At 28.4% G+C, this 19,939-nt stretch overlaps 1 protein-coding gene across 1 annotated transcript in view; it reads left to right on the top strand.

Moving 5' to 3' along the window:
- Positions 1–291: 291 nt before the first annotated feature.
- LOC107449253 (LIM/homeobox protein Lhx9) overlaps positions 292–19,939 on the top strand; it is a 65,472-nt gene continuing 45,824 nt past the window's right edge. Inside the window, exon 1 of the mRNA XM_016064738.3 lies at positions 292–540. The gene's annotated coding sequence lies outside the window, so the exon portion shown is untranslated. The remainder of the gene's footprint in view (positions 541–19,939) is intronic.

The following is a 19,939-nucleotide window of genomic DNA, read 5'->3' as shown; positions in this document are numbered from 1 at the left end:
ATTTCTTGAAAAGAAGGAAACGCATTTCAAATTTAATTTATGCTCCAAGGCTTCCTCTTTCTTTTATCGCGCGGAGGAAAAGAGACAACCCTTCTGATCAGAAAACTGAACAAAAGAAAATCTCAAAAATTTATGTAGAAGAAAAAAAAAAATAAATAAATAAAATATGAGAACGTCATCCAAGAAAAAGAAGCGCAAGATGTAGAAAACGTCGATTCTGTCTTCCTCCCCCTCCGTCGCAGGGCCACGCCCCTTACTGTCGCAAGAATCTCCGCCCCCCTACTGATTAGCGTCCCTCCGGTATCCACGTGATCCAGCGCGGGGACCATAGAATCGTCCAGTTGCAGCAAACACTTCAAATGGAAGAGTGAGGACTAGATAGTATGTGGAATGTCCCTCTGTTCATAATCTATAGTCATCAGGTGGCAAGAAACAATTTTTACAGTGATTACATAATTATTTTTTTAAAGTTAATTTTATTGACTGTTTGTTGCAAACGACTTTTTATTTATCGGAATGGATTCTAAGTATAACTGAGAGGTAAGTTATAAATAATAATTTTTTATTTTTGGCATGCTTTAAATAAATGCATTTTATACTACTCTTAAGTTCTTATCTATCCATTATGTCGCAAACAATTAATACCATTTTCATTATAGCATTGAAAACTATAAATAATTGTGATAATTGCATTGCAGACGATGTTAAAACATATAAAAACTTCTGCTCCTAAGATTTCAAATTATAATAATTTACTACTTATTCTGAATTTTATATTTAAAATTAGATGGTATTGGTAATTTATCTTATTTTGCAGTCCGAAACCTTGAGTAATATTTACGTGCACATGTTTGTTTCCAATTTAACGCGCGGAAATATTTGCCTCTTTTTTTATTGAGTTCATGCAAATTCCGTCATTCAATAAAAGAATTGTTCTTAAACAAAAATCTTTTGCGTCTTTTAGCTTTTTAAATAAATAAACAAGAAAGAATTTTTTACATAGTTTTAGATTGTAACAAACAACTGAAATTATTACAGTATTTTAGACATTTCTCATTTTATAGACAATGTAGTACATTTTAAGAAATTCGAATCCTTTTTTCCCCCTTAGATTTTAGAATAAATATTCTTGCGTGTAAAAAACAAAATAATAAGATAATAAAAATTATATTTGTATAATACTATTTGTTTATCAATGACCTGTTTCTAATTTTTTTTTAAATATTTTAAAAGAAAAAATATAAATTTTTAAATTATTTTCAATTATCTTAAATTTATTTATGAGTTAAATAATTTTTTTAAAATTTATTTTTTGGAAAGAGGCTTGTTTAGAAACAAAATAAGGAGGTACGTAATTTTTTANATTGCAGACGATGTTGAAACATATAAAAACTTTTGTTCCAAAGATTTCAAACTATAATAATTTACTACTTATTCTGAATTTTATATTTAAAATTAGATGGTATTGGTAATTTATCTTATTTTGCAGTCCGAAACATTGAGTAATATTTACGTACACATGTTTGTTTCCAATAAAACGCGCAGAAACATTTGCTTCTTTTTTATTGAGTTCACGCAAATTCCGTCATTAAATAAAAGAATTGTTCTTAAACAAAAATCGTTTGCGTCTTTTAGCTTTTTAAAGAAATAAACAAGAAAGAATGTTTTACATAGTTTTAGATTATAACAAGCAACTGAAATTGTTACAATATTTTAGACATTTCTCATTTTATAGACAATGTAGTACATTTTAAGAAATTCGAATCCTTTTTTTTCCCTTTTAGATTTTAGAATAAATATTCTTGAGTGTAAAAAACAAAATAATAAGATAATAATAATTATATTTGTATAATAATATTTCTTTATCAATGAGGTGCTTCTAATATTTAAAAAAGTACATATAAATTTTTAAATAATTTTCAATTATATTAAATTTATTTATGCGTTAAATAATTTTTTCAAATTTATTTTTTGTAAAGAGGTTTGTCTAGAACAAAAATATGGAGGTGCGCATATTATTTTAGGCATTTAGTTCCTTAGTTTGCAGCTTGAAAAATATTTGAAATAATTTGTTGATTTATGAAAAGAAAAAATAAAAGCCCATAAAATCGTGAAAGAATAGGTAATACGTTTTTTTTAATGAAAAAATGAAAATGGAAAAAAAATTTATTTTGGAAATTTTTTTCTTTGCTATTGAATTTTAAAATAAGTTCAGTCAATTTTTTATTTATTTTTATTTATTTATTTACTTATTTTATAAATTTACACCGTACTACTTATTACGCTCTTCTCATTTAATGAAAAATTGGAAAATAATTCCATTCATAAAATCGATTTATTTTAATATATAATTTTTTTTTTGTTTGCACTGTTTTTCTACGTATATTCATTCATAAATACACAATAATTTAGAAGAAAAGAAAGTTGACGCTTTAAAAGACGTATCTTCTGCTTACGTCTAAAATAAATCCTTTATCAATAATTAAAAAAGAAAAAAAAACATTATTTCATAAAAGCTGATAGAAATCAAAAAGTTAAAGAACAGAAAAATTGTCCAAAATTTATGTACTAAAGATTAAAAAAATCTACAATGCCCGCTGCAGTTCTTGCGAATTCTAAACAAGAATCTATCAGAACTACGAATTTTTTCCAAACTATGCCTTTCATACTACGAGATATTGCATATTATTAATATTTTGACAAAAAAGGGGTGCTGACAAAAAAGGGTGAATTTATTTAGAGAAAATACTTTTTTGTGTCTGAGAAACACATAATATCGTCTGCAAAAATTAATTAGTATATTTGAGGTTTCTCCTCCCCTCCTTTGCGAACAATTTAGTTTGTGTCCTAGTGCGTGAAAACCCGATTATTAGATTAAAAGTTATTTAGACTGGCTAGTTTCTTTTTTCCTTCTTTTTTTTATTTTTTATTTTTAATGACCTAAGATTATTCTAAGGCTGGGATAGCCGCAGTAGGGTGCTGGGCCCATGTCCAAGAGTTCTTGGGTTCGATACCTGCCGGCCGAAGACTACCCTTGTAGTAAATGGTGGCTGATGCACGTTAAATCTGTCGAGTCGCAAAGTTCTCTACGTTCCCATAACAAATCAATACCTCTGGGGGCACTGATCCAGGAGTTTCCTTGTCTTCTAGATTGGTTCAAAATTACAAGGCTACGGAGTTGAACATTAGCAGTCGTGAACCCAAAAATTGGGTCGGGTGTTCAACGACGGTTATATAATATAAAATAAGATTACTCTCTGTCAATAAAACCTTCACCTTCACAATACTTCAGTAACTCTTCACTTTTACAGTAATAAGGCATGTAAGTAAGGCTTATAGTAAGTAATAGCTTACTTCACAATACGTAAGCTAGCTCTCCATATCTTTGCATGTTCACAATGCGTAAGATTCTTTTCCACGTAAAGATTGATATGCTTCGAGTGACGAAAATAATCAAATCGGCTTAGAGCAGAAGAAGGGTATAATTAATTCTTAATATATATCATATTTTGTCTGTCACTATTGAAAGGGATTTTTAATGAACGAAACCATCTTTAACAAATAAAATTTTTTTGTCTAGTTAAATATCAATAACGTGAAAAAATTATCTGCACAGTGAATAGAAAATATGTAAAAGAAGTAAACTAGTTCAGCTTCCCTTGTTGTATTTAGTTATTATTTGATGCATTTTATGTTACATTGAAACGTTTCGAATTCCATGTACTAAGTGCCATTCTCAATGACTTAGCATGGTTGATTTAAGAGATGCTAATTAATCAGTGTTTACTGTTAATTAAATTACGATAAATAATTGCGATTTTTTTTAAAATTTTTTTATTTAAAAATGAACGAAAAATTTTAGAACTGTGAGATATACCAATTTTTTATTACTTCAAAACGTGTAATTTTTAGAGGACAAATGCCAAATTTGAACGAAAGCAATTAAATAATTTTGGGGAAAGAAAAATTGGCTTTTTTAAAATTTTATAACTCAAAAAAATCAATACATTGTTTTAGATGTTTATTTATTAAAGTATTAATTAATTGTATTATTGACTGTATTATTGAGTGCATTCAAGTATTCTTAGATAAACAAATTTTGTAATTCTGTACAAAAAAGTTTTTGATTCGCTTAAAAAATTTCCGGGATATGGTGAAATACGCGAAAAGCCGACTGACATAAAGGTGGCCAAATATGAGCCACTCTACAGACTAAAATATTGGACTATGTTTTCCAGATATCCACTATATTTTTTTTAAAAATTCGAATTCTGTCGAAAAGAGAGGTTTAGCTGCGATGGCTTAGGGGATAGAGCGTTCGGCTTCCAATGAGGCGAACCGGGTTCGAATCCCAGTCGATACGAATTCCTCATCCGGCTTGCACAGACCACAGTGCTCACGTGAAACATCCTCAGTGGTAGATGGATCATGGATTAGAGTCCCCTTTCCGTGAGGATAATCGTGGGAGGATCTCGTGGTCTTCCTCTCCATGTAACGCAAATGCGGGTTAGCTCCATCAAAAAGTCCTCCACGAAGGCAAATTTCTCCCAATACTCGATCCAGGAGTTCCCTTGTCTTCTAGATTGGGTTCAAAATTACAAAGCTTCTGAGTTGAACATTAGTAGTCGTAAACTCATAAAATTTGGGTCGGCTGTTCAATGACGGTTTCAAAAAAAAATTTAAAAAAAGAGAAAAGAAAAGTTATGCTTATTCAAAGAATGTTCGTTTTTGTGTCCAATTTCGTAACTTAATCAGTAGTTAGCACTAAAATTAATTAATATATTTAAGATTCGCTTTTTGAACTATTAAGATTGACATTCAATAATTGAAAATCCGATCATTAGAGTAAAAGTTATTCAGGGTGGTAACTTTCTTATGGGTCGCCTGAAAATTATTCAGCATTTAATAACACAAAAAAATTTACAAAAAATGTGCAAAAAATTTTTAAATTTTTTAATTAGACCGATCAATGTACAAGAAATTGATATCTATAAAATGCATAAAAAGTAAAAAAAAAATTCTGTGTCGAGTTGCTTAAAAAAGCAGTATTAATATGAAAATTACATTTTTGTAATGATCCTGTTATCCACATTTCCTTCTCAAAATTATAATAGTTGATTTAATCTGGTTTTGTAAGATGTTGAGTTCTAATCTGTACTAATACTTTTGAATTAAATATCACATTAGTGCACAATTCACATTCCTATTACTTACAACATTGAACTGTTAAACGTGACTTGTTATTACATAGTTTCATTAAGTAATATTATCAGTTTTGGCTGCATTTCATTAAGTAATATTATCATTTCTTGGCGTGTAACCTTTTCTTAAACGCCTTTATGCAAGTATGAGGCTGTATCAGTTCCTTTTTTTTAAATTTTTATCGATTTATATATTTTTTTATTTAAGGAAAAGGAGGTGACTAATAAATTTTTTTCTTCCTTTTTTTGTTGAAATTAAGTTATGTACGCATTTGATAAAATTGTTTTTAGCAAAACAAACAGATACGATAAAAATTAGTTTGCAATGTTAGGAATTTCGAATTGTTTTAAACCATAAAATCCTTCAAAATTGTTTCAAACTTAATAAAATGTAAACTTTAATCGTGTTTCAGTGCAAATTTAAGTGTTTTAAAATTATTTGCATATTGTAATTAAACTTTTTTTTTTGTATTTTAATCATCACAGCTCATAAAAAAGAATTCAACGTTGAACCATAACAACTGTACTCTGAATCATAATAAGTTGCAAGTTTGTTGCAACCTTAATAATGGTTAAAATTGAATCATAGTATCGCGGGAACTATTGCATGAGAAATTTTTTTTAACTCTGAACCATAGCATCGATACCTTGAATCTTAATAAGGTGCAAATTTGCCTTATTAAAATCTTAAACTGAATCATTTTTTATGCTGAAGCACATCTCGGGAACCATAATAAGGTTCAACATGCTCCAAAATTTGTTCTTGTCACCAAACTGTGAAATGAAAAAGCTTTTGTCAGTAATCAAATTCATAAAATTTAACTGCTTCATTAAAAAATGTAGCAACAGTTTTATTTATTACTTGATTATTATTTATTTCAAATTCTCTCAATCACCAAATTATGAATTTCGTCATATATATTGAAAATTTATTTAATCGCTTGAAATTTTGGAGCGTGTTGAAAAACAATACTGTTCATAGCTTGCTGCAACTTCAATAAGGTGCAAAGTTAAATCTTATTAGTGTAATTTAATTATCTAAAATTTGATTTCTTTTAATTTTGGTTCCATTTTTTTATTCCTCACTCCCAGAAAAAGTGATTTGACATTGAACCGTAACATTACCTTGAGTCTTAATAAGGTGCGAATTTGCCTTATTAAGATGTTAAACCGAACTACTTTTCATGTTTAAATATGATATCGTAAGAACCATAATAAGATTCAACACACTCCAAAATTTTTTATGTTGTTCCTTGTCACCAAACTGTGGAATAAAAAATCATTTATTTGCATATAAAATAATGTAATGTAAAATGTAAAAATGTAATAATATAAAATAATGTAATAATGTAACGTTAATCTAAAAAATATGGTCATACTAGATAGTGAGAAGATTAGTCAGAAGTTTGGTCCATTGAAGTTAATTTTACTATTCACGAAATCAAACCCGATGAAAAAATGATATATTTACTAAGGGAAAGTACGAGTTTGTATCTGATTTCACACCATTAGAATTTCCATTCAAAAACCACGGTAAATAAACCAGCAGCAGTCTGTTCTTCCAATTAAACGTAATACTGTTAGCAACACTCCTTTTCCTTCATGGTTTGGAAAACGTTTATAATTGATGTGGTTCAAACAAACCTTGAGTACCAAATTATGAGGTTTTCTAACCATTTACTTCTAATATTGCTTCAAAACCGTAAAAATGAAATTTAACTGAATATTAGAGCTAGATTGTGGTTGAGTTATGTTTTGTCAAATGAACCGTGGAATGTGGCTTAATTAGGGTATCTGGTGGTGCCATCTATCGTCATTGGGGGGAAATACTTAACTTTTGTATTAAGCATCTCTGTGATGCTGTTTTCTATGCTTGAATGAAAGTATCGTATTTTAATAGTCAAGGGTCACCAATTGAAAGACACTGGAAGCTTTTTTTGTGTTGACAGATTTGAAATAAATATTGTGATTCGTATCACCGTTCAGTTGGTCATAAGATTGACAGATGGATAAGTATGTACCTAGATGCAAAAAATTAAGTGGCTTCATGAGGAAGACCTAGTTGGTGAAAAAAATTCCGGTTGTTTAACCGTATTAAGTGAAAACAGTCAATAAATTTTTTTTTTCACAATTAACAGTTTGGATACCACCTTTTTACCGTTATTTGACTGTTTTGTTTGTATATGGTAAAATAACAATTATACAAATTGCTAATTAACTATTTTTTTCTGAGAAATTTATAACAGTGAAATTACTTAAAATTTGTTTGGGTGATTTAATGAGCATATGCAATGTCAGATCTTTAAATTCTTAAAATTGCATATGAGTACATAAAAATTCGGGCAATCGATCAAAAAATTATTAAAATGTTCTCAGTTAAAAAAATTATTAAAGTTTCTCATTTTGATAATTTATCATAAACCTTCATAAATTAAAAGAAATTTTAAATCTAAATATGATTTTTAGTTAACTTTTTGATCCTCATCTTAACATTATTCCTTACACTACCTAATATATTAGTGCTTAATAATGTTCTTAATTTATAATTTTAAAGGAAACATTACAGAAAATTTTCTAATAAATATTTAAGTCAATCACATTAAAAAAATATTTTTCATAATGAGCTGTTCAATTAAAAAATAAAAATAGTTCTTTTCCTTAATAAGTTAAGATAAATCACCAGCTTAAAAAAAAACAACTTAATACCATTTCACGAAAAGTTTTTATTGTTTTTAAGCATTTACTTTACAGATTTAGTAAATTCTATTGTTTTTCAAACCTCAAGGGAAAACAATTACGTTAATTAACTAATTATTTTGTGATTAATGCTGATTTATACGAAATAACAAATAAAAATCGCAACGAAATCAATAATTAAATTGAATAAATTAATTAATAAAAATATATATATATAAATGACGCTGGAAACTCATTTAATACTTAATTTTGATTAAAAGGATATTGAATTAGAAGGAAAAATATGGAATTTTAGTAGACTGGAATTAAAATTTTCAAATATTTAATCAGGATAATTAAGTTAATTTATTTTGAAGTAATTTTCTATGCAAATTATGCATAATATAAATTAATAAAACCAAATTGCAATAAAATTCAAAAGCATCGGAAATGTTTTTTATTATTTGGTATGTAATATCGATTGGCGTTGGTTATTAAAAGGAAGTATAATATAAATATAATCTATTAATTGTTAATTAAGGGGTTTAATAATGCCGTTATTTGTACAGTGGGCTAAATAAAAAGAAACCACCTTAAATAACTTTTGATCTAATGATCGAATTTTCACGTTCTATGACTCAAACTTAATGGTTCGAACGGGTTACCTCAAATATTCTAATTAATTAGTGCAGACGACATTTTAAGTTACGAAATCAGACACAAAGACGTATTTTCTCTAAATAAACTACTTTTTTTCGACAGATTTGGATTTCTGACCCACAAAATATACACAGTAGTCGAATTCCTAATAGTTTGGCCAGGAGAGCGGTCCAAAGTTTGAACCCCTTACTGTTAATTTTACTTTTTGCGTATTTCGTCGTATCTCGAGACCTTTTTAAGCGAATTGAAAATTTTTTGTCCTCAATCATGAAATTTATTTATCAAAACATTATTCCATGCACAATATAACTTTTAATAAACATTTATAATTTTATTTAACAATAGTTGAAAAAATTTTGAATTGCAAAGGTATCCAAGTTTTACATCATTTTAAGGAATGTAATCTTACAAGGAAAAATATAGAATTTTAGTGAAATCGGTAGAATACTTTCTGAGAAATCGAATTTTAAAAATACTGAAAAATCGAATTTTAAAAATGCGACTGGATTAACAACAGTAAAATAGCCTTTTTGACATTTAAAAAAAAATGTATTAATGTAAGGGAAAAATTAATTGAAATAAATTTATTATTTTTGCAGTAACGTACCTACGATAAAAAGATCTTGGATACCAAATTTCCGCTAATAAATGGTAATCAGAACTATGTAAACATTCAAAGTATCTAACCAGGCAACCACAGTATTCTATGATGACAATACACGGTATCCTACTATTATCATCATTTTTAAATAATATTTGTTTGGGATACTAGACTTCCGCTAATAAATAGTGATCAGAACTATGTAAACATTTAAAGTATCTTACCAGGCAACCACAGTCTCCTATGCTGACAGTACACGGTATCCTACTGTAATCATTTTTAAATAATATTTGTTTGGGATACTAGACTTCCGCTAATAAATTGTAATCAGAACTATATAAACTTTCAAAGTATCTTACCAGGCAACCACAGTATCCTATGCTGACAGTACACGGTATCCTACTATTATCATCATTTTTAAATAATGTTTGTTTGGGATACTAGACATCCGCTAATAAATTGTAATCAGAACTATGTAAACATTTAAAGTATCTTACTAGGCAACCACAGTATCCTATGCTGACAATAAATGGTATCCTACTATTATTATCATTTTTGAATAATATTTGTTTGCTTTAAACTTTGGAAAGAAACAAATATTTTTTTAAACAGATATTTTGTTTTCTTTTGAACTGTCCGCATACAATCTGCGTAATGTTTAATTTAAACTGTCTCAATTCATCATTTAATTATAATTTTAACTTTATTAATACAAATTTGTTAGAGTCTGAACTGTTTAAACTAGTATAATGCTGATAAAATGCTTTTCTTACTGTATGACATAATTTAGCAAATACCTCTTAAAATTCATATTTTCGTTTTTGACAAAAACATAATTGGTAAACAAGCTAGGTCACGGACCATATCAGATTGTTTTTGAAGATAACTGTAAATAACCAAAGGCTATAAATTATGTAATTACAAACAAAAACTTGACAATTTTTTTAAAAAAAATTTGACTATTTAATAGCTTTACTCAAAATTCCTCATAAAAAAAACAGTTACTTTCAAAACATGTCCGAGTGTCACGATCACTTTTAAATAAACAAACTCGATTATCATATAAATTGGAATTTTTTCGAAGTTATTTTGAAAATCATATCCATCATTGTCAGGAAAGTGTTTATTGTTTTTGTTTTTAAGTTTTGCATTGATTTAAACTTCACCACAAAAAATTTCATACTTCTTTTTTTATTATTTTTATTTTGAGTGAGAAAATCTTGTCTATAGCGATTCTAATAAAGAAATAAATATTTTGTCATAAATAAAATCCGTTTCTCACGAAAAAAACTTTTTTTTTTCCTATTATACAAATTAGTATTAACTACAAGCAATCCATCAATCTGTGGAATTCGTTTTAAATTCTGATATGTGATTAATAACTAATAAATTTAGTTGGTGAATAAAATAAATTGTTTCAAACTTGATTTTAATATATTTCGAAGATTTATTCAATATTTTTTTTAAATAATAGTAAATCAATATTCTTATTTAAATTTCAAATAATCAATACCACATTAATTGTTAAATAACGGAATATTTAAACTATATTATCGTTATTTAATTTAAACGATTTTTCATCTGAAACTATTTCTAATTTCGTAAATAGTTATAAGTTATTCATTGACTATTAAATAGGTAAAAATTCGAGAAAGTTCTTATTTAAAATAGATTAATATTATTGAGTAATTAAGTTTTTAATATTATTATCAAAATTTAATCTGAAATTAAAGACTAGCTATTACTTCTATCATTAAATCCTGAATTACTTAAATATTTTGTTATAATTATTTTGATAGTGATAAAATGCCTTGTTTTAAGAAAAATTATATAGTTATTATTATTTACTTGCACACCACACGTGGGCTACTCTTGCATTTGTTTATGCCACCATTCAGCCGCCAATCGGGTTCGACACTCACGCGTGACGTCACCTGCTGGTATCCAATTAAAAACCGGATTCGAAAATTAATTCAACTTGATAATAAACCAATCCTAGCATCTGAAACTTTAACATGCTATATGATTCGGGTATGGGAACAAGGATCAGTCAATAAATCAGGTTATAGGGATGTTAATAAATGTATATTTTGTTGAAACTTTGTGGCAACAATGAAGGTATTCATTTTCTGTGAATTACATATTGGCTGAGTTGAGAGTTTTAGTTCACTTGTTGATCAATAGACAACTCGTGATGGACGGAGCCTCTTAACTGCTTCGTTTTCAGCGTAAATATTACTGCAACAAAAGCCAAAGTCTGGTAAATCCTAGGTTTCATCTACAAAACTCAGGATTTACCAAAATGGATGGGTAAAAGTCCTAAGCATGCTTTTTATATGATTCCGTTGCAGACTTTTACCAATCCTTTGCGGTGAAACATAGGAGTTACGCACGCATTCCGGTAAAAGTCTGCCAGGTTACCAATGCATTCTAACTACCCACTGTAACTATTTGAAACGATCACCAGTTCTAATTCATTATCAAGCTATAAGTTTAGTCAGTGGTTGAGGTTGTAGATAAACACATAAGCTATATGGAGAGCTGCAGACAATTTTGTATTGCCTTAATATTATTTAGGAACAAGTTATCATTAGATTACAACAATCCACTGTAATTACTTGCTGCTATCATATATTCTAATCCAAGATGAAGTATAAATTCTGCCAATGGTAGAAGATATACACACCGGACAGCTAATTTCTTTCGATATTCTAAATTAGCAGTGGCTATGTAATATATGTAATTTGCAGTGGTGCACATACTCGTGCAATAACTTAAGTTAACATTATCTTGTGCCAAGTTGTCAATAGATTCCAACTACCCATTGAACTAATCTGCAACTATCATCAGTTCTAATTGAGGGTCAGGCTATAAATTCAGTCAGTGGTGGAATATATAAGGGAATCTCTTATAGAGATATTCGTAGAATATCTTCAGCTCTGTCGACAAGCGTTGCTGCTTATGCGGTGTTCCTATAAGAGGAGTTGAGTTGCGCTTATCAGGTGATAAGTGCAAACGGAATAAACTTCATCCCAGTGCTTCCAAGAAACGTGTTTTGGCGTTGGGGAGGGGATGATAGCAAAAACGAACGCTTTGCTTATCAGTGTTCTTTTTTTTTCCTTATGGCGTTTGACGCACATGTAGAAATTTCGTTTACAACTTGGCATTACTAAAAGTGAGGGAAAGAAAAAAAACTACTGCTAAACTGAGTTTTAGAAGCTAAACGATAGAGATGTATATGCGCGTGTTTATCACCGTCTTTTTAGCTGTTTTGATAGCGCTCCTAGAATCCCCAGATAATCTGAAATGATTTTTTGAAAAATGTTTCGTAGAAACCACTGAGAGGGATTGAGGATTTTGTTTGGCTTACATGGAAATCGCCCACCAAACAGAATGAATGGAAGAAAAATCTTAAGTTATACTTTTAAAACACTAATTTCCCCGTGTTTAAGAACATAATATGGTTCGGTTATAAGTATAGTGTCTTAATTCCTTTTACCATGACTTCAGATAAGGTGGTTTTTTAATAAAAAAGGATGATGCATCTATATATACAAAGAGCGATTTTCTCAAATTTTTTAAATGATCGTTTAGCTTGTGCCTCCTAAGCTCCTCAGCTAGGACATTATTTCAGTCGAAGTAATTATCAGCCTGCTGTTGGTATATTTTAATAGATTTAGCTCGAAAAGTTTGTCCCATTTGACTGATTTGAATAATATGTTTCATGACTTAATAGCTATTGTTTATTTCGTTTTGACAAAATTATAACTGAAAACCTAACAATTTCAAAGCAGATATTTGACTTTTTCAGGTGAACAAAGCCAAGTTTATTATTATCATAAACTAACCCAAAAAATTGCTAAAGAAAGTAAAAAGCTAGTCAAATTCTTCATAATCGACAAATATAAAACAATTATTATTATTATTTTTAAGGATTTGTGGCAAAGAAATCCTATACCAAGCTTGATTTCAACGCAATTTTTTGTAAGAGGCTACGTTATCTTTCGCGAAAGAGATCAGAATGCAAACGTAGCACTTTCAACACTTATTAGTACCTTAAAACTTTTTAAAGAACATTTATACCGTGATGGGTATATCTAATAAGAAATAGTTTAAAAATGACAATTTTGTTCCACATTTGCTGGCAATATTTTTACTAATTATGAATTAATATAATGAATGAATTATAAATTCATATATAATTCATTTTATTTTAATCAAACGAAAATAAAAAATATTAAGATCACTCATAAATATGTATGTATGTTTTAACATGTAAACATGTAACCTTTTAACATGTAACCTTTTTTAGCGTGTCAAATATATAATATTTGTAAGAAGTGGTAATAATTTGAAAGTATGTACGCGTTATGTCAAACGATTTATTTCAGGGCAAGGAATTGACAAAATTGATTAGATATTTACTAAATTGAATTTATTTCTTAAGTTTATTAGGAGGCTACATTTTTTTTCGTATTTATCTGACTATGAATCCAGTGTTTCTAGATTCCTAGTATATTTATCGTATTTTAAAATGTAATGGCAATTGAGTGAAAAAAGAAAGGAATGTTTTTGTTTTCAAAACAGGACGATAATTACAAATAATAAAATGATTTTTCTGATTTCATTTTGCTCTTATCAAACGATAATTAAAACATATAAAAATCCAAACGATTGAACTGTTTAACTTTTTGAGGACAAAGACATTATATATGNTAATGGCAATTGAATGAAAAAAGAAAGGAATGTTTTTGTTTTCAAAACAGGACGATAATTACAAATAATAGAATGATTTTTCTGATTTCATTTTGCTCTTATCAAACGATACTTAAAACACATAAAAATCCAAACGATTGAACTGTTTAACTTTTTGAGGACAAAGACATTATATATGACTAAGCAATAAACTAATATTAAAAATCATAAATGAAAAAATAAAACATAAAATTCGCCGTAGGATCACAAATAATCAATACGATACACATGTCAAACGATTTTTTTTCTTCTTTCATCAGGTTTGGGGTGAGGTCGAATAGATCTTAACCGTGTTTGATTTTGACATGATTCAAAAAGGCAGGCATTTTTTGTCATGGAACAGATCTGACAGGGCGTCTCTTTACAACTACGAGTTATTGAAAGATGTTTTTTTAGCCAATCAGTAATCGAGTCTTTAGTATGCGGGACCCATGTCACCAGACTATTAGTTTATGGTTTCATGTCACCATTCATTCAGATTATTCGGCTTGTTGTTTTATGTAATCTTTCAAAGAAAAAAAAAAGTTCTTTTTCAAGTGAATAGAGAGATCATGATTATGAATAACGTCGTATATCTCTACTGATAATGGATTTTTGAAACTGTTCTTTCAAATATTAGTAGTTAATCTATTTATTTTTACTGCTTCTACAAAAAAAGTTATTTCAATTTAAACTTGTAGAGTTAGTGAACCGTGCTTCGACGAATTCGACAAATACTAAAAAACATAGCATCTTTTGTAAAACTACTTTTTTTTTGTATTTCTAAATTAGGGGTTTTAAAAATATTATTTAATTATCTTGAATACCATTTTGACCTCTTTATTCCTGTCAAAAAAAAAAAAAAAAAAAAAAAAAAAAAAAAAAAAAAGAAGAGGCAAATAGCTAAATTATCTTTCTCGTGCTTGCATGAGATTTAAAAAAATTCTAGTGATTATTATTTATTATCAGCTGCAGTATTGCAAACAAAAACAATCTACACCAATCGATTTGGTTTCTGATTTTTTTGAACGTACTTTACGTTATAAAAACTGATATTTTCTTTTACTCATTATGTGTTACGTTATTGCTGTCAAATATATTACTCATACATTAATAAACAAGTTATATATTGTTTTTTGATTAGAGAAAATTTCAGCCAGAAATCAAAATGTTGACCAGAAATTGTTTTTATTCTATTTTCCAGGTACCATTGGGAATAAAATGAATAATGTTTAACTTTTTTACAAAGTAAAATTATTAAGAAAATTAAGCCAAATCAGTCATTTCAATCAGTGCGACAAATGATTTATTCTCACAGTTATACATTATACATATTTAGAAAACAAGCGGCAGACGATTTTTTTCCAAATATGTAAACAATATCATCAGTTATGTTCACTAGTTTGCAGCTCTATTAATTAAAAATGAGTTACATTAGGTGTTTATTGTACGTTCTTTAAGAATTAATTGTTTTTATTCGTTATGCCAAGTATATTCTATTTAAAAAAATGTCTATGACCTGAGAAAATGATCTCACCGAATTATTATTTTTAAAGTTATATGAAATCGCATACTTATTTTGTTTACACTTACGCTTTATAACGTGTTTCTGTCATAGAGGTAAGAAGAAAGAATTTTCCCCCCACTTTTATGGTTCCTGTAAACGTAACTAAAAAATAAATGTTTCTATAGTGTAAAATCAACGGTAATTGATTAGAGAAAAATTAAGATAGTTATTGAAGTGTAACGTTTGTCTGGGAAATTGGTTGATAGTGGAAAATTTTGACTACAATAAGTGTAACGAGATTAGTGAGCATAAATTTTATGATATTCAATGTAACTAAATTTTATTTTGTTCAGATGAACTTTTAAAAATGTGTTTTATTTAATCTAATAGCCGTATAGTTACCGGGTAAAGCAATAAACAAAAGTAAAAATAATAATGAAATTGATTTAGCGATTGATTATAAAAAAAAAAAAAAANAAAAAAAAAAAAAAAAAAAAAAAAAAAAAAAAAAAAAAAAAAAAAAAAAAAAATTGAGCCCCAAAAAAGAATTTAAAGTCTTAACGCTTATTTAAGATATCCTGATAAAAATTAATTATATTCATACCTTTAGTTATATGACTTTAACTTACCGAGATAATTCGTAAGACATTTTTAGATTTTATTTTATAATTCTTTTAAAATATAATGCAATTTTAATTTTAGAATTTTCGAAAGTTTTTAAATGCTAATACCTAAAATAGCAGAAGTAAATGCTTTGTATTTTTAAACATTAACAAAAACATATCAAATTATCAAATTATCAGTTACAGTTTAAAATTTTTAATTTTTAATATTCTATAGAAGATTTATCCTTTTTTTTTATTTGTTCTGGTAGCATCGTTTAACAGCCCTAAAAAAACGTTCAATATTATTCAAATGTTTTATAAATAGTTTCAAAATTTTACTTGAGGCCCCCTTAAGATAAATATCTGTCATGATTTATAACTAATAATATTAATAATAAAAAGCTTGATGTAACTATAATTTGAAATTATTTATCTCTCGTCTGTCATCTGTACAGAAAATAGATGAAAAACTTTTCTCAGAATGTCAAATCGCAGACGATTTTTCTTTCTCTTATATTTTCAAATCACAGTAATACGACAGTCCGTATAGAGACAGAACGGCTCTTTGACTGGAGAAAGCGAAATAAGAGAACGAGGAGCATCAAAAACGACGCCAACCACAAATAAGTAGTTGCAAAAATCAAATCCAAGCGACAGGCCACGACCGCGAAATAGGATCCTCTTCAAGACTTTAAACAGAACTTTTTGGAACTATGACTGATGGGTTTTTAATGAACGAGACGCGTGTAAAGCTATTACCTTTACGTTCGAAAAAGAGGGGGAATGGCGGGGGTTGTTGAGTGAAATAAAATGTATAATTATTTTAAGCAACGAGGAAACGGGAAGCCCGGAACTTCCTATGTTCTGGTGTATGTAAATGACAGAATTTGATTTATCTTCTCTATTTCTTTGACCGAAAAAATTTACCTATAGGCCTAATAAAATTCCTATCATTTCTTAATGGCATGGAATTTAAAAATCTTGGATCAGATTAAAATTCAATTTCGTAATAATAGTTTTTTGGAATTTTATGTATAGGTTTTGTTAATAACTATTTTTCAGATAATTGCATATGAATTAAAGGCTTGGATTATCCTAAAATGTAATTTCTTCGTAACATTTCTATACTCATTCTAAAAGCAATGAAAGAGAAAGGGTTCCTGTTTAAAAGTTTTACAAATTCAAGATTATTGAGTAATTGTATAATAAAATGAAATGCTTATTCTTGCGGCATATATAATAGTTAAGCATAGTTATTTTTACGAATTTTATATTTCTTTCTTTTTTTTGGCAAAAGTCTTGTAGCAGACGATAAATGAATATATAATATAATTGTTAAAGTTCTATGCATTGTATACTTTGGTGCGGTATTTCACATTCATTCAACAAGCAATGGAGAACTTTCTTTCTAGCTGCTTAAATATTTATCGCAAGCTATTTTTTGCTTGTTTCAGTTTTAGTACTTTTCATAACTAAGAATTACTGAAACAGATTACTAAATTTTTCTTTTATAATGAATGGTTTGATCCAGATAGCATTTGTATTTTATTAGGCTAGTCCTTAATATACTCTTTATTTATTTTGAGAAAGTAAACGTAAGTAATAATTATTGATACCGATATTTGACAATTATTTTGTAAAAATGTTATACTGTAATTACGTATATATATTCTAATTTGAATTAGGATTTTTTTATAAACCTTTAAAATAGTCAAGTTTAACTATAAAAAGCATTATTTAGCAAGCTCACCAGACAATGATCTAAACAGGCTTTTGTAGCCTTGGTTGTGCATGAAGGTTAGCTTTGTCATGAGTATAGATCATTCTGACTTTCAAATTTTAATAACTAGAGAGCAACCTACCTCTGCTTGTTATCGCTCGTCAACCCTCAAACTGATTTCTCAGTTCCTTTCGCATCGCGTGCAAGTATTACCTTGAAATATAAAGTTCTTTGATATTTTTAAGCAATGTACATAGGTTATTTTATAATTCATAACCTTCACTGAACAGCCGACCCAAATTTGGTTTTACGACAACTAATGTTCAGCTCCGTAGCCTTGCAATTTTGAACCAATCCAGAAGACAAGGAAACTCCTGGATCAGTACCCCCAGAAGTATGATTTCTTACGGGAACATAGAGGACTTTGTGATTCGACAGATTTAACGTGCATCAGTCACCATTTACTACACGGGGAGTTTTCAGCAGGCGGGGATCAAACCCATCACCTTTTGGGCGTGAGCCCAGTGCCCAGCCCCCGGTGAAAACATGTGTGTTGTGTATGACATTTCTTCAGCACTCGGATTACAAACTTACACGCATTTTACAAACATTCAATATTTTAGTTATTAGTTATTAGAGTAATACGCACAGCAGTTAAAATAATTTTGCCGAACAGCAAAGTATGCACGAAACTAAGATTATACAATTTAAATCATTAGACTGCACTATAGTTTGATTGATATGCAATAATTTAAACTTTACTGAAATCAATGAAATCAATTTCTTTACTAAAACTTCATCAATTTGTTAGAAATTTAATTCCATTTTAAAGTGTCACTGTAGTATTATTTAATTAAAGAGTAATAGTTTTGAATTGCGCTGAAATCAATTAATAATAGCTCCGAGACACAATTTTCTCCGTTTTTTTCAATTAATCCACAATTTAATTCATTTTTAGCACTATATTTAGATTAAGTTGGAGGCATTTAAACTGTGCGTAAAACAATTAATAAAACTTCGATGATATTCACAATTATACTAATACGTTGATTTATTCTCGAATTTCGATAATTCCTTTGCACTATAGTTTGATAGAGGTGTAAGGATTTAAATTGTCTATTTCATCAATAAATCCTCAATTTAAATTATTAGACAGCACAGTAGTTTGATTGAGGTGTAAGGATTTAAATTGTCTATTTCATCAATGATTCCACAATTTAAGTCATTAGACAGCACTATAGTTTGATTGATGTGTAAGGATTTAAATTGTTTATTTCATCAATAAGTCCTCAATTTAAATCATTAGACAGCACTGTAGTTTGAATGAGGTAAGAACTGGAACTATGTTGAAATCAATATCCTTAAACATTCTTTGTTAAATCCTTGCCTTTTTTTTTCATCAATTGAAATTAATGCATTAGCATTACCAATTTAAATTAATGCTATAACATCACCCATATAAATTATTCGATAGTACTATAGTTTAATTGATATGTAATAATTTTAAATGAGCTAAAATCAATTAATAATTCATTGACTGATTATTAAAACTTTCGACAGTTCGTACTCACTATAGTTTGATCCGAGGTATAATATAGAAAGCTATAAACAGAATTTCCAATATAAATTATTCTATAGTACTGAAGTTAATTTAGGTGTAACAATTTAAGCTAGGTAGAAATCAATTAATAATAAACCTCTTTCACTAAATCATTTTTATTTTGTCGCCAATTTAAAGTGATTCGACAGCATCACCAATTTAAATCACACTCGAGAACTATAGTTGGAATAATAATTGAAACAGCACTTAATTCAATTAATAATATTTCGCCTCTAAATCTTCTCCATTTCGCCAATAAAAATCACAACTTTAAATCATTCGTTAGCACTGTAATTTGATTGAGGTGAAAGAATTTACACTGCGGTGAAATCAATTAATAATACCTCCATGACTAAGTCTTCACCATTTCGTGTTGCAGACACGATTCGAATTAAATTCGACTGTTTTATTCGGCTTTCTTATGGTAATCGTGCGTGATAAAGGCTAGTAAACAAGAAGTTGTGCAAGTTGAAATCCGGCTTTTTTTATTCATCAAAGCATTTTTCAATTGCCGACTCTCGTAAAAGTTAATTTTAATTTCGCTAGAATTGACAATTTTTTGCTGTTGTTGAAATTGTTGGGTTTGGCAAGACAGTAAATAGTCTCGTTATTTAATGTCTTTTTTTTTATTATTT

The sequence above is a fragment of the Parasteatoda tepidariorum genome, chromosome 8 (assembly GCF_043381705.1).
Source record: "Parasteatoda tepidariorum isolate YZ-2023 chromosome 8, CAS_Ptep_4.0, whole genome shotgun sequence".
Classification (NCBI taxonomy): domain Eukaryota; kingdom Metazoa; phylum Arthropoda; class Arachnida; order Araneae; family Theridiidae; genus Parasteatoda; species Parasteatoda tepidariorum.
Note: the sequence above shows the minus strand (reverse complement) of the source record. Positions and strands in the feature narration are given on the sequence as shown.